The sequence below is a fragment of the Lucilia cuprina genome, chromosome 5, assembly GCF_022045245.1.
Source record: "Lucilia cuprina isolate Lc7/37 chromosome 5, ASM2204524v1, whole genome shotgun sequence".
NCBI classification, from domain to species: Eukaryota; Metazoa; Arthropoda; class Insecta; order Diptera; family Calliphoridae; genus Lucilia; species Lucilia cuprina.
The window spans coordinates 33560674-33582493 of NC_060953.1; positions in this window are offsets into that span (position 1 = coordinate 33560674).

The following is a 21820-nucleotide window of genomic DNA, read 5'->3' on the forward strand; positions in this document are numbered from 1 at the left end:
AGCATTTGCTTAGTAAAGTTATAAACCTACCTTTGGGTTTTTAGTCAATTCTGTTATCTTATTATTTAGTAGAAAATTTGAAATGTAGATGGTGCTGAAGATACAATAATTCAGTTAAAGTTAAATGTGAATTTAATATAAATATTTTAAAATAAAAATAACAAATGTAATTGCTGTTTACAATTTTAATACAAAAATTGTACAAAAATTAATTTCATAATTTGAATATCATCAAAATAATTGATTGTAATTTGATTTGAAAAATCCAAAAATCGAATATAAAATTTGTTTTTTTATTAAATAAAATCACATCATGTTTTACTGTGACAAATAAATTAGTGTTGTGCTGTAATCTGTAAAGTACACAAAACTTGTTGTACATTGATGTAATCCCATATTTTGCTAATGTTTTAAAATAATAAAAATATATCTTTAAAATACTAAAAACTTTTTTTACTTTGGCCTGTTTATTAAAATTACGAACAAGGTCCACATAGTAAATAAAAGACTTATTTAAATATAAAATGCAGTCCTTAATTGTTTATTTCCTTTTGATAGATTAAATATCACTTTCAACATAACGTTTGGAAACCTTTAACAAATTAAGAACAATTTTAACAAGTTTAATGAATGAATTGAATACAAATCGCTGAATCATCATTCGTTACAATTTTTGATTTTGTATACAATAAACGAGAGTATAACCCAGATCAATGTTACTGATTTCAAGTGCATCCATAAAATTAAACTGCATCATTAAAAATACTTAAAAATTGATTCAGCAATTGTAGTCGTTAAGGATGCGGATAGTGATAATGATGATGATGATGGTTGATGATGATACAATAAGTAACACTTTAACAGCTTAAATCACAAATACAAACATACAAATATATACATATATGTACATTTCATTTGTATGGTTAAGATTTTGTACAAGTGTTTTGAATCCATTATTTAAAAACTGAATACAATACAAAGACCACAGGGTTTCAGTCTCTTACCATGGTATTTTTAAAATTTATAGAAACTCTGATTTGGGGTTACCAGATTTGAAAACTTTTTTGATCAGGGCTGGCTTTTCTAATGATAATACTCGTTTTGTCTAAAGGGATTTTAATGAGCAACATTATATTGGAAATGTGTTTTAGTGCTTTAAAATCTTTCTGAGGGCCAGTTTTTTACTTTTCAGTTAAATGTAGCTTAAGCTGCTTTAAGATTAAAAATCGAACAAATTTCGGCGAAACTTTGCCAATGATTGTTATGACAAGATGAGTTCTGCTAAGCCCTAGTATGTAGGATGTTTTATTAGGATCCATATAGGGCCAAAGCATCTTAGCAGTTGAGCAAGTATGTTCTCGAGTCCACCGGTCTTGAGCTGAACAGAAACAAATGTTATGTATTTGTTTCTTAATGGCAGCTAAGGGGACACCGCAGAATTGGTGTATATCTAGTATGGCCATCTTTGTGCCAACTTTAGCCAAGGTATCAGCAGTAATATTGCCAGTAATATCCCCGTGTCCCCCTTTGACCCAAACTAGGGTAATTATAGAATTTCTCGCCATCTCGTTGAGAGACGCCTGGCAATCTTGGTGTTGTCATTGTTTTGATGCAGAGTATACACCTACCAGATTCTGATATCCCTATTGAATATCCGATAGTACCTAAGCCGATAAGATAGAAGGGCATCTTCTAGAAACTTCCGCTTGTAGGATAGTGTATTCATCATTGAGTCGGAAAGAGATTTTCGTTCCAAATTCTTCAATGAAAATACCACCGCCGACACTTATAGCTGTTTTAGAACCATCTGTATACACATTTAGTTCGTCGTCATCTACAAGTGAAGGTTCACCATAATCAGGGATTATGCTATACCAGAAGTTTCTCGTAGTCAAAGACAAGTTGTAGATTTGGGAGAAGGTCTTCAAACTTTGCATGACCTCTATATCCATAGATCTATCTGTTTGTGATACTTAATCTGGCTGCTGTGCTCATTGTTTAGCAAGAATATTCACAGGAAGCCAGTTTAGCATAGCGAACAATGCTTTACTGGGCGTAGTCCTAAGAACACCTGTTATGAGAAGAAGAGCGTTTCTGTTGGATGAATTGTCAAGTGCATCCCACCAGACAATAACACCATACATTATTATTGGCTTTGTCACCGACTCTTATAGCCAACGTACATTACCTGAGTTGATACCCCAATGCAGACCTATCGCCCTCCTATGAGAAGAACCGATTGCCTCATAACTTTCGTAAGAGAGTTTCTGTTGGATGATTTGTCAAGTGCATGCCACCAGACAATAACACCATACATGATTATTGGCTTTATTACCGCCTTATATAGCCAACGTACATTACCTGTGTTGATACCGTAATGCAGACCTATCGCCCTCCTATAGACATATAATACCGTAATAGCTTTTGAATATCTATAGGAAACATTCAAACTCTAAGACAACTTCCTGCCGAGAATAACACCTAGGTATTTTTCGTTATCGGACATCAAAATACCTAGGTGTTATTCTCACCAGGAAGTTGTCTTGGGGTTTGAATATTTCCTCCAGATCTTCAAAAGCTATTACATGGAATAATAAAATCGTGGTAAATACAAATATAAAATATATTGTTCTCGTCACATGTTCACTAAATAATTACTATACTACTGTCTTAAAGTCTAACTTTTTGATTTAAGTTTTTTGATCTGGCATCACTGTAAAAAATAATATTTAAAAATACTTAAAATTCCAACGCGTGTGTGGTGTTCATTCAAGTAACACTTTATCATTCGGGGGGAAATAATGATTTGGCAAAAACTTTAAACCATTCAACTTGTATTCTTTGCCCTCAAATTGGGTGATCACAGATCATCACGCACCACTCAGACACACCTCAGCTCATGGCTTACAAGTAAGTAAAAATCAACAGTTCTCCCCAAAAATAAAAAAAACAAGTATGAATGTATAGTCGGGCGAAGCCGACCATATGATACCCTACACCAGTCAGTATGTATGTTAAAAATGGGGATTATTTAAAACTTTATTTCGGAATATTTTTACTTTTTTTGGCAAAAAAGAGATTTTTTTAAGAGGGCTTAAAGGGGAGTTGGGCAAAATATGGCCCTATCCTTAAAAATGTTGGTAGGAGCAGTTAAGTCTTCTTCGATATTATTTATGTAGAATTTAAAAGTGTTATTAGTGTTTGTAAGTGAATTTTGACCTTTAAGTCATTTTCTGAAGGGGAGTTTGTATGGGGGATAGGGCCAAATGAAGCCCGATCAATACAAAAATCGGTAGTGTCATTTAAAGTTCTATAAAACTAAGTTTTGTCGACTTTTGTTAAAATAATAGATCATTTAAATTAATTATAAGCCAAAAGGCCCTATTTGGGGGGTACGGTTGTATGGGGGCTAGTCGAAATAATGGACCGATTTTAACTATTTTCAATAGGCTTCGTCCTTGGGCCAAAAGAAACGTGTGTGCCAAATTTCATCCAATTATCTTGAAAATTGCGGACTGTACCTTGCGCACAAGGTTTACATGGACAGCCAGCTAGACGGACGGACGGACATAGCTCATCGACTCAGAAAATGATTCTAAGCCGATTGGTATACTTTAAGGTGGGTATAGGACTAATATTTTTGTATGTTACAAACATCAGCACAAACCCAATATACCCTCCCCACTAAAGTGGTGTATGGTATAAACAGGCGATATATTGTTCAAAACTCGTTTTCAGATCAAACTAACAAATATTAGAGTTTCTTTCATGATCCATACACCTTCATACAACAAACACAAGCTCTCCTGCTATGTCACTGTGGGTATTTAACAATGACACCAACTGTTTAACAACTACTGTCATAATTGACAGTAACTCCTTTTTTTCAACTTGCTGAGTTGAGTTGATAAGGAAATCTTTAAGCAAGATCACGTTTTGTTTAACAATAAGCACACATGATTGTGTTGATCGTTTACTCTTACAGAAGGGTTTTCAATTCATCTCTTTTTTTATTTGCTTTATTACTTGTTCAATAAATATATAAATATTTTAGAAATGTTTATGTCAAGTCATCATTAAAATATAAGAAAAGATCCAGGAAAATTACATATGATCATACTATATAGAAGACGTGCCTGTCTGTAAATTTTCAATAAATTGTATTCGACCAAATGAGCCAACTTGTTAATGACAGGGCGTCAAAATATTATACCTTTTGCGATGATGAATCACTTTGTAAATTTCCACTCTTGTTTTTTTTTGTTGTTTGTTAATTCTTAATTTTATCTTGTTAAGCATAATTATATTCTGTGTGATATGCAGGAGTGAGGGAAATTAAGTGTACATGATCCCTTTGAAAGACGGAGGCTTTTATAAACATCTTATAGTGTGACAGGAACTAAACTTTGAGTAATCAGTTATGTAATTAGTTCTATTTTCTCCTATTTTCTTTTAAAAATAATGATATTAGTCTCTACAGGAGAATTAAAAAAAATATCTATAAATTAAAGGAAAACAACAAAGTCTTCTCAGAATTCCCTCTTGAAATGATGTGACATCTTATTGCATTTGATCAGCACAATTTCAAATCCCTTCAATTCTTTTTTTGTACTTGTCGTTCAATGTTTTTTGTTTAAGTTTATTTTTGGATTTAAAAATTCATTGGTATAAAAATTCACTTGTTAAATGTGAAGTGGCTTTAAGTCGAATTCAAAATGAATTTCCTCTTTATGATCTCAAACACAGATCTTACACACAAAATATTGAATGTTTAAGTCGTTTTTTTCAACTATTTTGTCAAGTCATCAGCTTTACCAAAGATTTCATATTTTGTGATTTTAATAAAGTTTCGTTGAAAAGATCTCAAGTTAATTTTAATATTTGATTATATTTTTATTTTGTATTTTGACATTTTTTTATTGTCCCCCGTTAAATGCTAATTACTTTCAATTGTGTTTTTTTAGTTTTTAAAAAAATATTTTATAAATCTATTGTTAGATAAGTTTAGTTTGAGTTTATGGGTTTGATTTTAAAATTTATAGAAAACTTGTCAAGTCAGTTTCTATTTTGTTCAGTTTAGTTTTTGTCAGATCAGAATATATTTGAAATTTATAAGGTAGAAATAAATTTTACCTACTCTCATCACTTTTATAAACATTTTAAGATCAAGTCCAAGAGCTTACGCTACTTCAACTGGTTGGATCTATACGGTGAAGTGGAAGAGTTGGATAAGCATTTTAAGGTATTCCGCTTCTTTCACTGGATAATTCCAAATTGGCATCATTTAAGGCATACCCCTAAAAACTAATAGATAAATGGTTCTACGAACTCTCGCTGACAAGACGGCGTAATAAACCTACTTGTATCTGCACCAAAAAGATATGATCATGTTTGGATAGGAAACCTTAGTCATATCTTGAGCAACTAAGCCATTCTCATCTCAGCAATTTTGTTGTTGTCATCACAGTACATAGTTTATTTGTAAACCATGCAAGAAGACTTTGTATACTTTACAATGATTTCTGTAGAAGCTGTCAAGATGAGGACCAGGAAACCATTGAGAATCTCTTTTGTCACTGCCCTTAGCTAGTAGACTTTCAATTTCTAGGAAAGCGACTATTTGACGATTTGTCAGAATTATACAAACGTAGACTGGAGAATATGAATGCCATAATTTGGCACAGTAATTGGTTTTAACTTTATCAAGGCACTTACTATTTACTTTCTCTCAATTCATCTATTTCTATCTTTAACTACTATTAGAACTATACTTCAAACATACAGGACCCAAGTGTGCCTTGTAGCCTGAACACCATACCAATACCATACCACGTTGGGTACTATAATGAAGTAGATATGAGGAGAGGAGGAGATCATATAAAGACAGTAGTTATGACCGACATAGTTTAGCAGGTAATCAACAGTTTTGCTCCTAACAAGGCTGCAGTATCGTATGGTATTTTCCTGGAACTTTTATAAATCGGTGCGAAACTGGTCAGCACTATATTTACTGCAAAGTCTTATCAACCGATAATTCTTATGTCTATCGTACTTGATAGTCAAACAATCCGTTAAGCCACACATTTTGTCGAACATTTCTAAGAATATTGAATTCTGTTTCCTGGACACGAAAGTACCGGTGGCCGATAGAGTTAAGCATTTTGATACCACGTTGAGGATATGATCTAATCGCTGCTGGGCTCTATCTGTAGTCACGGAATGGGTCCTGGCTTTATAAAAACGTGATTGGAAAAAATTTTAACTTTGAACGGAAATTTGAAAATTTGAACGGAGAACTTTGTACAAAAAGCATAATATGCAATCACTACAAGGAGTCAAGCATACATGCTGCTTGGGTATAAATGGGGCCATGAGCATTATGTTAACCAAGACTCTGGAAACGTTACTAGATACTCCTTCTATTAAAACGAATTGGCCAAAGGTGGTTATAGGTTTAATGATGTCTAGAATTTTGAAAAACTGATCCATGGTCAAGCAAAACATTAGAGCTAATTCCCGTAAGAATCTGTAGCAATATGGATGGCTGCAAACTTGGGGATAAAACGGGATTGGGATTCTACGTTGAAAACTTCAAAACATAAATATACTACACGAATTTAAGACTCTATTGGTTTGCTAGAGAGCTTTATATGAATAGTCTCACATAGGTAAGCTTCGGATTAGGAATAAATAGCAATGAGGGAAAGTCGAAAACCAAGGGCAACATTCTAAATAAAAACAAGAGAATCCTATAAGTCCACTTGGAATAATGAAACGAAAGTAGGACAGGAGGAGGCTTCTCCTCAGAATTACTAAGTCCTAAGTTAGAAGGATTTTACGTTTTCGAAGTCATCAAATAGGATTAAGGGCACAAACATTAAAAATTGGATGCAGATGCAGATTTAGATGAATGAAGAGCATCTGAAACGAACAGTAAAATTTTGGAACACTTCATTTTAGAGAAATATTGGATATATCGAAAATTCTTAGGAATGCCTTCTAGAAAATTATGTTTCTAAATATTGGACTGTACATAGATCACTCTATGTAAAGTGTCACTCAACAAGTTCGATAAACTAAGTTCGACTAATTTTTCATTTTCATATATCCCATATATGTATATTTGTGAAAACTTACAGTTTTCCATAGCGACGGATTTTGATATCTACCTATGTATTTATCTGTGGCCTCCGGAAGGTTAGTATTTTACACTGGTAGACCGGAGGAGGTTTCGATTCCCACCTAGGCACTGGTTAAGGAGCTCACAAAGGGTCCGATAGAGGCCTAGGTGTATTTTTCGGTTTTGAGATATATGTACATCCTCCTTTCAAACTAACTGACTATGTATTTATCTGATAAAAAAATTCACTGTGCAAATCAATGAATCCATATATAATTTTTTCTACAGTTATGGATTAGAAATATGCAATTTGTTATTTTAGCTGCCAATGTACTGTCAAAATTTATATAATTTTTTTGTGGAACGTGAGACGTTTCCCTTTAGTAAATATTTCTACAAATCGTTACATTTAAGAACAATTACAACATTTAAGCCCTAAAAAAGAAGATACAAATTAATTGTTCAAAAAATAGAACAACATAAATTGAATGGTTTTATAAACACCTTGATAAATAAACCAACGTAAATCTTAATCAAACTGCAGCAGACAATCAGTGTAACGATAAAAAAAGAAATAAAAAATAATCTTCTGTTGTGTTTATAAAATTGTAAAAATGTTTGGCGCTAATCCTGGCCTGTGGCTTTGAGCAAACAATAGCTCGAGACAAGATTAGCGTAAACACATGTGTGTGTGCTTGCTGAAAATGGTACATCAATGGATACAACTATCAAAAGAACAAAAAAAAAAAACAATCTGGGTGATCTTCATTTAATCCAGCAGTTGATGAAATTGATTGACAAGACAATCTTTAGGATATTGTTCTTGTTTTTTTTAGCAAAGGTTCTAGAAGATTATTAGTTTTTTTATGAGAATTCAATGATGTTCTTTTTTAAATTTGAAAAATTAAAATAGTTCAATGCAAAAAATAAACTTTATTGTTAGAAATAAAACATAAACACACACGTATAATACAGTTTTTATTTTTAAAAAATTGCCACTGTAAAAAATACAATTTATTTTTAAATTTCATTGTAAGTAATAAATAAATGAAAATCTTTTGAAATTTTCGCAAATTATCAAAGTATTAAAGTGTTATAAATATTTATATTTGTAACATTGGCGTAGTGTTTAATGGGTGAAGAATAATCAATCCCTGAAGAAAAATATTTAAAACGAAAAGAAAAAAAAAAACTTTATAGTGTTGGAAAAAAACACATGGTGTTGAGGAATTATTTGTTTTATGGTGTTGATTTATTAATTGCTTCATTTCCCCCTGGTGTTTAGTTGCATTGTACCCTACAATTTCATGGGCATTATTTGCACTTTTCTACTAAATAATCATTTAAAATTTTCCTTTAGACGTAATAATTATTATTGTGATTAATATATAGGTTTTTAGTTTATTATTATGAATATTAAAGAAATTTAGTTGAAACATCTAAAACTAAATTAAATAAACAAGTGGAATGTTGACGTTGATGATTTATGAAGTAACTTGCGTCAAACGTCTTTTGTTAGAATTCATTCATAAGTAACTTGAGTCAAACGCCTTTTGTTAGAATTCATTCATATGTTGAAACTGTGAATGAAATGGGATGGACGTATTTTAGGAATTGATCACAATTTCGATACCCATACTTGAGGCACTGCTAACTAACTAACTAACTAACTAACTAACTAACTAACTAACTAACTAACTAACTAACTAACTAACTAACTAACTAACTAACTAACTAACTAACTAACTATCTAACTAACTAACTAGGTTAGGATAGGTTGATAGGATGATGTAAACTACATCAAATCCGAAGAAATTCACCTAAGCCACTATCGGGACTTCTGTGCTCCACTTATAACAAAAAAGGAACTGAGTGAATTATTTTTCAGTGTTCAAAAACTCAGTTTCCTAAACGTAATTTCTAAGAATCTTCCAATCTGCGTTAGTCAGGAATGTCATTTCCGGAATAACCTCACTTCCAAGATATTTGGGTCTAGTTAGTTAGTTAGTTTGAAAGGAGGTTGTATACACATCAAATCCGAAGAAATACACCTAGGCCTCTATCGGGCCTGTTATGCGCTCCTTTACCAGTGCCACGGATGGGAATCGAACCCACCACCTCCGGTCTGCCAGACTAGCTAACACTAACCACTAACCTACCGGAGGCCACTTTTTGGGTCTAACAACGACAAATGCCCGGCAGTGGCAAAGAAAGCGAATACGTACTTCAGACTTGCTCATTTTGAGGAGATTTTTTGGTTTGCTTTTATCAGGGTCACCCCATAGGATCTTCGTGTTTCTACCCAAAGTTTCATATTTTTAGTTCATCTTTTTTTCCGTCGAACTGCCTCGAGCTCCCTAACCACTAATGCTATTAAATTCGCCCTTTCGTTACCGACTACTCCCGAGTGGGAACCATACCTCTGGGAGAGTATTCAGTTAAAGCTTTCTTACAATCCAATACGGTCTAGATTTAGTTATATCACCTGATATCGCCTTTATTGCCTTCTAGCTGTCGGTGTGGGCGCCATATTTATTCCAATCCGCTATTGCCCGTACTTCTGCCTGGAAGCCTGCCTGCCTGTGTTATGCTTTGGTACACGATGGTATATTTCTGCTTCTGGATCTTCAACATAGAACCCCAGCCTCAATTTATCCTCCAATTTAGAGCCATCCATGTAACAACGGATTCCTACTGGTATTTGCTCTAATGTTTCGCTTGACCAAGACATTCAATCTGGGATCAGCGTATCAAAGTTTCCGGAATACGATCTAACTAACTATATTACTTACTTACTAAGTATTTAGTTCTACTTTTTTATTTTAAATAAACGCGATAACTACTGGACTTAATTGGCAAAAATAGATGCTGCGATATAAAGCCGTGACTATGGATTCGCTGATTGATTCGCGTTTTTTTATAAAAAACTTATCAAGAAGACATCGTAAAGGAATTTTTAAATAATCGATCGCTTGACTTCGATGTTGAAAAATTTAAATTCTAATTGACAATTTAATCCATTACTGGTCCGGTAAGTACTTCCGTCCAATGTTAATATTAGCATTTTAAGTTATCGTCACTTGGAAATTGTTTGAGGCCTACGATATAAATACTGATTATCACAAATAGTAAGATTAGCACATACGTACATAGTTAAAATCAAATCCGAGGAAATACATCTAGGACTCTACCGGGCCTGAAGTCGACTAATATCGCTGAAAAACTTTCCCTAATCATTACTCCCATACACAAGTTTATAAATATTTCTATCTTAAATGGCGCTAGATTATAAATCTTTTAAAACATAAAAATTTAAATTATTTTATGCTCCAAAGCCCTGAAAGGGTAAATCGTGATTGTTTCAGAGTTTAATTTATACAACAACAAAAAAGGGAAGCATATTGAAACACATAACCCCCCTTCTTATGATGTTTTTAATGTGGTTTCTTGTATTTTTCTTTTGATTTTTTGTTTTATATTTTCGCAAAACATTTTCACACATTTATGAACATAATCATGAAGATTTAGCAGTCGCGTGTATTCATTTTTTATTTGTGCTTAAGAATGGAAAATTGAGTTATATACAAAATTTATTCGTTTTAAATAACACTTGTGTATGAATGAATGTATCTCTGCGTATTCATCACTTTTTTGATAAATTTTATGAATGAAACAAATCTTTATGATCTCTCCCCCTTTTTCTTGGATTCTTTGGCCTCTTGTAATCAAATTGCCACCTTCGGCTGCTACTACATATTGCCTCTTGAGTTTGATTACGAGTAAATATTTTGTTGATACTACGAGAATATTTTGTATCTACTTGCAATTCGTAACATTGTTGTCGGTTGATTTTATTATTATTTAGTACTTGATCGGCAAAAGATCAAAGCGTCTGTATTTTTACACTAATACAGATGTGTTAAACTGGCGAAAAATATAAAACAAAATATCGGCAGTAATCTTTTGAATTTCTGACTAACTCTTGACATCAGATTTGTTTAAAGTTTTCAAGTGGCGGCGTTTGATTTTCTCCCTTTATAATAAGAATTTTATGATTTTTCTCGCATAAAGGCAATATGAAATGATGAGGTGAAATAAAATGAATTTATTACACAGAATTTATATTTTAACCTTAGTCGTGTGTAAATATATCATTTGTGTGGATTATATTGCTGTTCTGATTTACGATTTTGAATTAGAAATCCACTTTTGAACTAAACTGCTGATGAGGCAAGGATTTGACTAAAACTTCTGATCATAAACAATTATTAACATTTTAAGAGTAAATAATTTCATATATATTCATTTTAAATTTAAAGAGACACTTTGTCAAAATATCTATTTTATGTTTCTATTTAAATATTAAAAGTAGCTGTAAAGTTGTTTTTCTTCAATCTGTTCTAAATAATCGAAACAAAGTTAGACACACATTACACATAAATATGTATGTAAATATGAATGTGATGAATGTTGACAGAATGACAGACATATGCATTACCGCTGATCTGATCGTATTACTGCACTAATTCCCCCTCTAAAATGTGACAGTTACACATGTTTTTTAAGATGGGGGAGACAAGTGATCAGTGTTAATGAATCAAAAATAGATTTGATATTGTTTTGTCTAAGAATTTTTCTATTAAACAATTTTATATTGGTCTACATTTTCTCATTGAAGGGGGATATAGGACTGTTGGAGGAAAATAAATCATTTACTAATATTAGACTTGCTCATTTTGAAGTGATTTCTTGTCTTGTTCCCATCAGGGTCACCCCTTGGATTTGATATTGTTTTGTCTAAGAATTTTTCTATTAAACAATTTTATATTGGTCTACATTTTCTCATTGAAGGGGAATATAGGACTGTTGGAGGAAAATAAATCCTTTACTAATATTAGACTTGCTCATTTTCAAGTGATTTCTCGTCTTGTTCCCATCAGGGTCACCCCTTGGATCTTTGTTATTCAGCCTACCATATAATTATTTCAAGAGTCCTTATGGGATGTCTCACCCATTGTTTTGAATTCAGCTGGCTGTTGCTAAATATATTAAGCCCTGTGGTCGCCATATTTTTTAAATTTATTTACAAATTCCCTTATTGTTCGTACTTCTTTAGACCAATTTAAAGCCATCCGTGTAGCAACGGATTCCTAGTTTTATTTGCTCTAATGTTCCAATTGACCAAGACGCGATCAGCGTTTTAAAGTTTCCAACAAATTCAGTGTCTAGTGAACGATCAGCTACGTTCGACGTTTGTGTATAACATTTCATTGTGTCCAGTATACATTGATGACGTGTCCTATAACCGCTTTTGGCCAGTTCGCCTAAATTTATAAGCCGTCGTCTTTAAGCGCTGCCTCATATTTTAAATATGAGATTAGTGATGCATAAGCTAGAATTGTTCTAATTACAGTTTTATGAAGCGTTACATTACGTTTCGGTGCTTAAATAAAATTCTTAAGTCATAGTTTTGAACTATTGGTTGGTATTGTCTAAGGACAGTATTTTCAGCAATTTCTTCTATTGTTAGCATTCTGATTCGAAAGGTACTCTAAAAGATTACACGTGATAAATAATCCGCCATTAGCCTCAAGTTCGATCTATTTTCTGTAGTATGGCCTATCCGATCATATTTCTGCGTATTGCTATGCAAACATTACAAACAGGCGTGGCGTCTAAGATCAATTTAGAAATAACATGGACGAGTCTTATATTCGACTACTCCGAATCTTATATACCAACCATCAAACCGTATGCCGTAAATGGAATGCTCACCTATAAACAGAAATGTGCGTTAAATTAGTTTTCTGAATGGGACCTTATATGGGGGAATGGTCAATTATCGACCGATTCTCATAAATTTTAGAGATATACTCGTGCTTCCAAGCCAGTAGTGAGCGTTAAAGTCACATTCTGATGGGGACCTTCTATGGGGTGGTAGAGTTAATTATGGACCGATCTTCTTAAAATTAGGTAAATAGATTTTTGCTAGTAAGAAACTTATTAAAGTCATTTTATAAAGGGTACTATATATGAGAGTTAGGGTAAATTATGGACCGATCCTGATAAAATTTTGTAGGGAGACTCATCCAAATCCGGATGTATTCCGAAAGTTGCATATTACAAAACTTTAGTCACAACGGAAACTTTCTATAGAAAATTTCTTTGGATTTTCTAGATAAAATTCGGCCTCGAATTTTATTTTGTTTTGTAAATACAAAGCTTTCCAGAAAAAACTTTACTTACCCGGTAAGCAGGCAAGTAATATTGAAGCAATATGGAAATACTTACATTTGAGGTGAATAAACAGTTATTTTTTTTCGACGAGGTTCAAAATAATAATAACTGGTTACCAACTTTCCCTGGCTTAGACCTGGCTTTACAGTTATTGTTTAAATTTATTAGTCTTTTCGCTTACTGAGTGCTCCATTAACAAGATATTTTATAGTTATTTTTGGAATAATTTTTACTTAAAAGTATAAATCAGCGTTTTTTAATACTTGTATCAAATATGATTCGATTCACAAACGTTGGAATGATGATTTAGATAATTGGACTAATTCTCTAGATAATTGGCTATAAGTCCCATTAAAAAAATGAAATAATGTATTTGATAATGATTACTCATTACCAGGTAATGTGTTAAATAACTACATTCTCTAGATTACTCTTTACCAAAATTTTTTGCTGGGTTTATCTTAAAGAAAAGATTTAATTTAAACAAGCATGAAAAGAATTTTTGAGCAAATTAATAAATTACTTTAATCAACTTAACTCTTTCTGTTTATATGAACCGTAATTGTATACAAATCGGTAACCATCGACAGCAACTTGATCTCAAATATAAGGATTATATATTTAAGCTAATCCATTAAACTTATACATATATATAATATTATTAAAATAAAAATAGGCTATTAATTAAATTGAAAAAATGTACTTAAATAAACCTTAAACAAATTGATTGCGGTACCGAGGGGGAAACAGATATATGTATATACATATATTAATATACAATCAGAAATATTATTTTCATTTCAAATACATGTGCATGTAAGGAATCATATGTGTATTTAATCAATCTAACAATATTAATATTTCAAAGTGTATTAAATTATAATGTTACGATGTAGTTACCATAAGGGTTTTTCTTTTAGAGAAGAAAGGATAACAAAATAAACCAAGTACATTTTCTAGCCCCAAGGATATTTTTATTGTACATCCACACGTATGTATTTAGAACAACATGATTGTGTACCCGCTAACATCGCCTTTGTCTGACATGACGCACATTCATTCATTTATTGGTTCATATTGTAAGTGGTTGAATGTTTGAGGTTGTATAATCATTCCAATGTTTTCTTAATTGGCGACAAAGCGAAAAATTGGACAATCAAAGTACACAACACGCTAGCACTCAAAGTGGAGTGAAAATAAGAAATGTCAATTGTAATAAAACCTTGGGGGCAAATAAGCTTTAAACCCTAAATCACACATATACCTATATAGATATATTTATGTTGTGTGAAAAACACAAGCCAGTTTTAGTGTTAAAACAAAAATTCATTTTCTCAAAACAAAAAAAAAAAACCAAAAAAGATTGGAAAGTTGAAAGTCAATCTACGTGTAAGTTAATCTAAGCTTAGAATTTTAAAATTTCTTTACACATTCTAAAACCAAAAAAAATCCTTATTAAAACATATAAAAGGAATTTCCAAATACCATCAGCCAAAGTCAAAACAGACAATTTGTATTTTTGTAATCAGTTACAAAAGTAAAGCCAAACGATCATCACTTGCAAATCCTTTTGCATATTTTCGTTCTTGTGTTGTCTTTGTTGAGTCGAAGAAGAAGAAATAGTTTGTTTATACAAAATGACTTTACAAATGAGATTCAAATGACAGCCAATGTGTCAATATTATTATTAACTTTTTTTCTTAGTCTTAAATAAATAAAACAGAAATAAAAGAACCAAAATCACGAACAGTAGAGAATGAGTAGAGAGATAGAGAGAGAACTGAAACCACTGTTGTTGTTAAGAAAAATAAATGAAGAGAATTTTGAATTGTTTAGTTTTGCTCTTTGGGAAATAACGTAAAAGGCTTTACACAATTTTACTGGTGCTTAATATAAACATTTTTTTAGTAGGTTTTAGCTACTGTTCAATCATTGCAGTTCCGAAAATATTTTTTTATTGTTTAAACAACGCTGTCTAATTATGGTTTCAGGTGATTTTGAAAATCACCTGAAACCATAACTAGACCAAGAATATCAAGTTGGATTACGACTGTAAAAGGGACATTTATAAAAAAAATCCCTATTGAGACCTTCTAATGTTATTTATATAATTTGGTACTTTACATATCAAAACCAAGAGTTCGGATTAGTAAGAGTATGGTAACCTAGTTAAAGTTAGAAGTACAAAGAAATGTGGACTTATATTCTACCACTTGTCGTCAATAAAACCTTTTAGGCTCAGTGGAGTGGCGTCAATATTGTTATTAATAATGAGGAGGCATTCTTTACATGATATTACCCTGAGCCATTAAAATAAGTCTGTGGGAAAATTTTAAATACGTGTATAATTTTATCACATTGTGACGCTTTAAACTGTTTTCTGGTAGCCACTTGGTATGTAAAATCGTCTAGCGATATGGCTCATTTCCAAACAAACTTTATCTGTAGAGAATAACTGTGCAAAATCTAGCAACTTCCATGTTGTCCTTATATTGTTTTCAACCTACTTATGGAGGGACATTTCTAGAGTTCCTGAAGTCTATTCGTATTGATCATGAAACCATTTTGAAATTGTAGCCCACCAAATCTTGAGATAGCAAATTGGTTATGGAGAAGCAGTCAAATTTTAAAGGAAATTTTAATATATGGACTGTATAAAACTATTCCTTAAATTTTGAGGAAATTTCTGAATTACAATGTCTAACTTCATAAACGTCTGAATATAAAGTCAAAGAAACGTTTAGACCTGCAGTGATATTTCAAAATACTACAGATTAATGGCTTAGCCCATCTAATGTCACCCTGATCATGTTACTCAATGTACCTCTTGAGTGGCGATACTCTGAATTCTTGGAATGATTTGGCATGTTGCCAATCATAAACAAACATAATCTGCAAACACTGTTCGGTAGGCCTCAGGGCGGTCCCAGTCCCAGAAAAGGATATTGCAGATGTGGTTTAAACCCAGAAAAATCTTGGTTTTAAGACTGATACATGGTTAAGTCTATAATTCAGGATAAGTTCGATGCTGTTTCCGAGACAGATACCCCGCAAAGAAGTGACTATGAACTAGGGGTTAGAAATGAGTATGTCAAGTGTTTATGATACGGCATGTATGTATAAACCTGAAGAGAGGGTTTCGTTTGTTTTTTGAATGAGTGTGTCAAATTAATGACAAGTGTGGGTGAAAGGTATCTTATATAAGTAGCATTTTTATCTATGAGTAAGAACAAAGTCCTCGACTTATTTGATGGATTCGCGTTTCGATCTACCAAATACATCTCTAGGTTCTGTTGCCGAGACAACAATCCCATCTGCTTGATTGTAAAAGGGAGTTAGTTTTTGTGACTGGGTAGTAATTATCAGATATGAGATAGGTGAAGTACTTGAGCAAAGTAGTGTTGCATAAACTGACTTACCTATTAACAAAAATTGTCTTCGGCGAGTATGAACAGAAGAGCGGTCACAGGACACAGATTAAGTGAGGGTGGTCCTGCCAGTTGTATTGGCTGTAAATGTGTAGGATGAAGAGTATTTGTGATGGATTGTGGGTGAATATATAGTATTCCTATTCTTGTGTATGTTTCGGGGTTTACTCAGTTCATACCTGAACTAACGTAGTATGTCCTCCGTCTGTAAAAAAAACAATGTTTTGGTTTATTGATAGATATCTTCTTCGGTATTCCAAATAAGTATCTAGGTGTTTGTGTGGGTTTGAAGATTGCCGGATATTCCGCAACGGGATTGTAATAGTCAGAGATTAAACAGTTCGAGTACTTAGCAAGGTGCTTCTATGTAGTCCGGTCTGCAATTTATATAGGGGATAAGTGTATAAAAAATATAAATATTTAGTAATAATATTATCCAGTACTAAAGCTCCTACCGATTCGATCATCTTAACAGGAGGTTTGTGAGGGTCCACAACGGAATTGCAATGGTCAGAAATTAGATAGCTCTATTATTTGAGCAAAGTGCTTCTAATATCGATATTGTCCATATTATTAATATAAATATAATTCTCAAGTACTCTAGGTTCCCGTTTGACTCCACCGTTTTGTAAATCCTATAAACATCTATAAACATATAAAATTACATAATGTAACTTCCCTTTGTTTAAAAACGTTTCATCTGTCAAATTTGTTTATGATAAAACAGCAGTAGTCAAAATAAAACTTCTACCTGTTCTCACAAGTAGATTTTGCCTCTTGGACATTTGTTGTAAGTACTATGTATTGTTAGTGCAACAAATATGTACATTTTTCATGTCTCAATATTTTCCAAATCAATCAATGAAGGTGTCACAATTTATAAAACACCTAACGTGACTTTAACTACTGTAGGTGGCATTAGTAAATACAACACACAAATTACACTACATACACGCACTCACATACATACATATGTATATAGATGCTAAGATTAGTTAGGTGGGTGATCGAACCTTTTTTGTTTAAACCATAAAAACGATTAGAATTGAAAATCATTTAACTTAAGAAATGACTTGTTACTTTTAACTTGTAAAGTACATATTTTCAAGGTGTGTAAAGTAATAAAATAAATTTGAAAAATTATGAATGAACAATTCATCATAGAAAATATTAGAATTTTTGTTTTTGTGTCCACACGAAGATGTAGACAAAAAGTTAAGTGGTTGGTAATGATAATCGATGAGATTAAATCGTGTGTTTTTCCGCATTTTCGCGCTTAACGAAAATCTTAGATTTGGAAAATTTACTCATTAATATTTATTCCACTGTACTAATGAGTTGCAACAGGTATAAAAAAATAGTATTAAGTTTAAGAATTTATTAATTATGATTCTTAGGAAGTATTTGAAAAGTTGGATTAGTAAATTTCTATTAAAATATTGTTATCTGAGAAATTTGATTGATTTTTATAACACTTTTTTTAATACACCTGAGAAGTAGAAATTTTCTCACAAACATTTGCTCTGTATTTGTTATGAGTCAAACATCCGGTTTTTTCTTAGCAATTTATTGATTGTATTAGGAATTACTTGGTGCGAAAGGATATATAAGTTTGTTTGGATTTGTACACCTTTGATAGAGGGTTATATTATTTCTTACATTCGATTCGGTTTTATGGGAAGAGAAGCAAAAGAAATGTGTTTCTTAAAGACGATTTAAAACAGTAAAACCCAGTCAATAAAGTGTACCTTTTCAAAGGATTGAAAGAAATGTGGCCTCATAACTTTTCCTACACATCAGGTTGTCAAAATATTGCATCTTATAGTTTGAAACATCCCGTTTTGTCAATATAAATATAGAAGGTTTTTATATCATCTGAAGATCCAATTTGACAACGTTCGAGATTTCTATTGCGAATTACCTTGTTCGCACGACAAACTCGATATTCAATTTGACAGATTCTTACAAATCAAAACAGCTGATTATGATCAACTTTTGATTGAGCATTGCAAATGATTCAAATTCTTTTCTCAGGCTTAAAAATAAAACTATTTTTGATCATACGAAAAAAAATTCTTCTGAAATTCATAAGAAATTGGAATTCCCTTCTCAACTAGTATTTGGTACAAAAATCTAAAAAACTACTAAATAAAGAATGCACTTGAGAATACAACATCTGCAATTTATGCATTCAAATCCATTCAAGTGGTTTCTGCTCAAATTTCTAGAATTTTGAAAAAAACCCAAAATATATTTTTGTTTTTATATTAAATACAAACATATTTTCTAAGTGGTTGACCAGAGACTTGGCAGACATTGTGTCGCCTGGTAAGAAACCTGTACGCAATAAATGGAACGGAGACTGAAGGAAATCTTTTGTTTTATGTCACGCATGGGTCAAATTACGAAATTTGTTGTGTGAACGCATGTTTAAAAGATGGGTTTCACGCTTGCGCTTAGGAATTTATATATGGTTTTACTAATGACTCTTACGCCTACGGCCTATTGTAAAGGGAGAATTTGTTAAATGATCGATCGTTTAGGAATGTGTGTAATATTGAAGATAAGAATATATGTATAGATGAAATATTTGTGTTTTTTACGTAATATTACAATGTACATGCACTGAGAGAAAGAATATGGAAGAAACTACTATTTAGTGGTAAACTTCTTTCTAAATTCTAGCATTTAGAGGGGTCCGATTATATAGGTCTAGATGAACTAAAGGAGCAATTTCAACCATTTTCTTCTATTCTTTAGAGAAATTTTATTTCATATGCGAAACGTCAATAAATTGTCGTTAAAAATGCGACATTTAGCTTTATATGGACATAGACAGATAGACAGACGGAGATAGTTAAATCAATCCAGAATTGGTTTGATATAGTTTGGGTCGTTAAAAAAAATCATCACAGACCACAATAACCTCTACACTATAGTGTTGTGAGATAGGGATCTAATATTTATCAGTATATTTTCTATGCATAGTGGATTTACTTATTTCATTTCTTCTATTTCATCACTTACACTTTCTTTGTCATTACTCATATAACTAAAATTTTATATGCTTGAACATTAATTCTTTTCAAAATACTCGGGTTATAAAGTCAAGTGTAGCATTACGTTGTCAAATAAATTATAAACTATTACGACTATTTCTCAAATTGAGGTTATTTTCCAATTTTGTAATTGAATGTTGTAATTTGATAAGGTCTGCTCTTTAAGTGTTTCTTAGAATTTTTATAGTTTTTCCAGTTATTCCGGTGTTGGTAGACTGCATTTTTTTTAAATGCATATTAAGGAAATGGTTTTCTAGACTATACTGCGCTATTAGTAAGAATGTTTATAGACAAAATTTACAAATTTAAAACAAACAGACTTACAGCCATTTTGAATGTAATAATATAATTTCATTTGTAAGATAGAAATATTGGGTTAGTATTCAATTCTTAGACAATCTAGAATTGTCCGTTCATCTGCTGACATTGTCTCAACGACAAGATATACATGCATTAACCTATTAATATCAAATAGAAAGACAATTAGAAAGGTAAAAGTTGATACGTATGTTGAGTAATCCAAGCAGAGAACGGCTGTTATATGGAAAGGCACTTCTAAGAGAGAAGTGTTTCAACGGCCTTTGCAATAGATAATGGAATGACTCAACCCATTGTCTTGTTAACGTTTACGAAACTTCCCGACTATTGACACCGAGTGGTCCCGAATATTTATGAACTGTAACTTGATATAATATGTTGCAATCGGTTTTAGAATACTGTATATCACAAAGATATAATATCTAGTAGTCTTTTACGTTTAAGATTTAAATATATCATAAATAGTAACTTCTTATGGGTTACATTATAATCAGATCTGATTGCTTCCTTTCATATAAATCAGCTGACATATTTACCATCTTAATTGAATAAATTTCTCTTGTCTCTTCAATTCGATGACAGAAAGATAAATACCTAGAAAATTATATTATTTTTCTGAAAGGTGCATCCTAGTAGATAGAACAAGTATATTTTTTTGAAATTTGCCAAACACCTTCAAAATCTTGAGATACGGGTAAAATCCAGGGGTTTCGTGCCTTTAATCACTTGTAAGTCAGTAAAATAGTTGAATCTCAATCGATTTTAAGTTTCTCAACAGATTAATATGATAATACATTGGTGCATATATTTACATAATTAATTTCTTAAATTAATTTTTTCAAATGTTTCTTAAGTTTCTATATAAGTAATCAAGGCCAGGTTAAAACTACCAACATGCTGTTTCTGTCCATAACTGTTCCAGCTTTTTGCTAGTTTATTTTCTTTTTTTGATCTGGTAAGCAGCATATATTCAATGTATGTTATTAGTTGAGAATCTGTACTTCTTTGCGTCCCCCGGCGGCATGTTAACTTGATGAACTTCCTTCATCTTGGTGTTATTGCAACACCTTTGGTCTGTCGGGACTATAATCTGGTAATGATGAAATGTATCTTCGGCCTTTCCTTGGAATGATTGGGCATGAGGTCGAGCCAGAGAACCACATAATCTAGAACCAGGGGAAGCAGTACCATAAAGAGCAGAGTTTCGAACCTTGCCTTCTCACCGGTTTTTAAGAGGTCATTTCGGAGTGCACTTAATGGCTGTGCTTTAATCCCAAATTCACGGGAAAAGAATGTTGGTTAAATTCATGTTCGATGATGTTCCCGGGACCACAAATCTGCCACAGAGGAGCAAGTTTTAGACTAAGCATTGGAAATGTTTCGGTGTACCGATAACGTCATTGGTGCTGTTGCCAACTCAACAGAGATAATCCCATCTAAGTGGTTGCGAACTGAAGTAACATTTTTGCATCTCGGAAACTAAGCAAGAGTTCAGATATGAAGCTCAAGCACTTGAGCAAAGTATACATAGACTGGCAGATCCATGTACAAAAATTGATGCGTTCTACACTTCTTTGAATTCTAGCGACTATTAAAAAAGTTGAATCAGTGTTGTTGTGTGCTACAAGTTATAAGCGCAAGATCGTGGAATGCGCACG